This window comes from Bombus impatiens, unplaced genomic scaffold (assembly GCF_000188095.3).
Source record: "Bombus impatiens unplaced genomic scaffold, BIMP_2.2 scf_0318, whole genome shotgun sequence".
In the NCBI taxonomy this organism is placed as follows: domain Eukaryota; kingdom Metazoa; phylum Arthropoda; class Insecta; order Hymenoptera; family Apidae; genus Bombus; species Bombus impatiens.
The window spans coordinates 630,322-632,854 of NT_176737.1; the positions used below are offsets into that span (position 1 = coordinate 630,322).

Sequence of the window (2,533 nt, forward strand, 5' to 3'; positions counted from 1 at the left end):
GGCAAAGCGTGCGTACAAGTAGAGAGCGAGCATCAAAATTATTTTCCAGTGGGCACCACCGCCGGCGCGGTACCAGCCCGAAATTTCAGCCCTTTAATTTCAGATGGTATGATAATTCGCGGCGATATTTCACACGAGTCTGGAACCTGGCTCAACGTGGATTTTATTGCGGCCGGCCAGCACAGTCGGCTACCAAGAGGGAGAGGGCGGGGTCGGGGCAAAAATTTTCACGGAATTACGGAAAGGGGTCCACGAGAAGGGACGGTCTACGAAGTTGTTAATTAATCTAGGCATCTAGATATTCCGCTCCTCTCTCTGACGCTCTACGCAGCTTGTCCGACGAAACTCGCAAATACACTGGATGCATCGTCAGTTTACGCTCGAAGCGAACACGGGCCACGCGTGTTGAGTTATTCGGCTGACTCGCGCCGAATGGGAGAAGGCGGCAACTTCTTCCGCTTCCAGAGTCGCGTCGTCGCGATACGCGTCGTGGCACGTGATCGTATCACGAAACTTTAAAAAAGAAATATCTCCTATACTCACATCGCTGATAGCCTTGGTTTTATTTTTACAGGTTCACCGGTAACGTTGATTCGATCGTGGGCGAAGCTGGCTGGAGATCGAGTGAAATTATTTGGAAGAAGAATGCAATGGCGATGATCGAGCTCTGTCGGTGATTGCGCAAAGAATAATAATTTTGCGTTACCAAAGGCGTTACAAAATTAGTAATTAACTTATTTCTCGTTATAGCCGCTATATATCGTATAAGCCGTTGAGAAGCTTAATTGATCTGCTGTGAAAAGTTCAGAAAACTGACCACATTACAAATACTATCTTCTACGTTTATTTTAGAATTTATCTTAGAATTTAATTTCGAATTAATTATTAGCGATTAATTATTGATCGATTACATACGTAATAAAATTAAGAACTTGATAAAAAATGGAGTTCATCAATTTGTCTTCTGAGAGAAAGATATATTATGGAAATGTATGCATTATGAATAGAAGAGAAATATATGTGTCTGTATGTAAAAGATTAATGTTGGAAATTTTTTACAGGCAACCTGTAAATTTTTCCTTACTACTATTCAGTATTATTTTTAGAATATTTGTTATATTTCTAGGAATAGTATTTTTAGGTGAGATAAAGGTAATTTGGTACATGTGTTATGGGTAAAAGCCGAATTCTGTCAATAGTAGTTGCAAATGCTTTTCGTCTATAGGAACTAGTTTACTCTAGTTAATTACAAAATTAATTGTGTGTTGTTAATTAAAACTAGATAAATACGTTTGGGTATTTCTAGAATTAACTAGTTAATAGTAGTATTAACGAAAAGCTTCTGGTCAAATTAGTTTTGGAAATTAGTCGGATCGTGCATAGATAAATCTCGAAACGTGTAATTAAAAATTGCTACTAACTAATAACTGATAGATATTTACCATTTATTTTGTCTTAAGTTCATAAATGTGATAGTCAATAGCATTCAAGCGATACAAGCCCTAGAATTAACATAAATACGTTTCCTGATTTAGAAAACATCACTTGTGGGATTTGCATCGTTCAGCATTTCAAATTTCCAATTACAAAAACAAAGCAGAGCGATAATTACAATCCTTAACATGTCGAAATACATTCGAGACAATTACAAAATGAAATATCTTTGACACAACATATTAATCCATTGAAACATGTAAATATGTATTGCCCAAGCCTCGATTAACCATCTTACGATCTGAACGCAGCAACGTAAAATGAAGGAGGTCTCTGGTCGAAATTCCATTGGTTCACAATTTTATTTTCCCTGGTGTCTACCCTTGTCCACGTTAGTCACCCCCAAACAATTTTCCCCGAAATTCCGACGACATATCCCTGCCACTTCGTGACGTCTAATCCCGATCGGTGAGTATAGGCAAGCAGCAAATGGCCTGAGCCTCCCCGTGCTTTTCCACGTCCACGATGGCCAATGTGGCTCAGTTGTAGTTCTTGACCGTAGAAACACCATCGAGGGTTCGAGAGAAACAGAGAAGGCCGCGGAGAAGTTGGTTCTAAATGGCGCAAAGCGACGCAATTTCGTTTCGTCGTGGGAAGGGTGTCGAGGTGATACGTAGGGGTGGCGTGAACGGTCGAACGAGTCGAATAGGGAAGAACAAGAGGAAGCTCGTCCGAGGGGCAAGAGGAGAGAGCAGATCGTCTGGGGAGAGGTGGCAATTTTTTAAAATTAAGGTTGTTAAACCTAATCTGCAGGTGTGCAGGCGCACGCGCGAAGAAGTCGTATAAACTCCGCTATACGTATACACCGTGCTGGAACCTATCTACTTTTCTCTGTCTGTCTCGTTTCGACTCTTTTCCCGCGTTTCTTTTCAGCTATATACCTTCCCTTCGCGTATATAGCTGTTCAAGCTGGCTTCAGCAGCAACGCTGACTGCGCCGCTCTCGGCGTCCCTGCTAGGTGGTTAAATTGCCGCACGAAACGTTCTTAATGTCCAACGGTGGTGAGCCTCCCTCTCTCTTTTCGCTTGATATCAACTCT

The 2,533-nt window shown here is 41.5% G+C and overlaps 1 long non-coding RNA gene across 1 annotated transcript in view; it reads left to right on the top strand.

The window, feature by feature from the left end:
- LOC117151616 overlaps positions 1 to 1,073 on the top strand; it is a 46,576-nt gene extending 45,503 nt beyond the window's left edge. Inside the window, exon 2 of the long non-coding RNA XR_004461653.1 lies at positions 575 to 1,073. This is a non-coding gene — a long non-coding RNA (uncharacterized LOC117151616). The remainder of the gene's footprint in view (positions 1 to 574) is intronic.
- Positions 1,074 to 2,533: the final 1,460 nt, after the last annotated feature.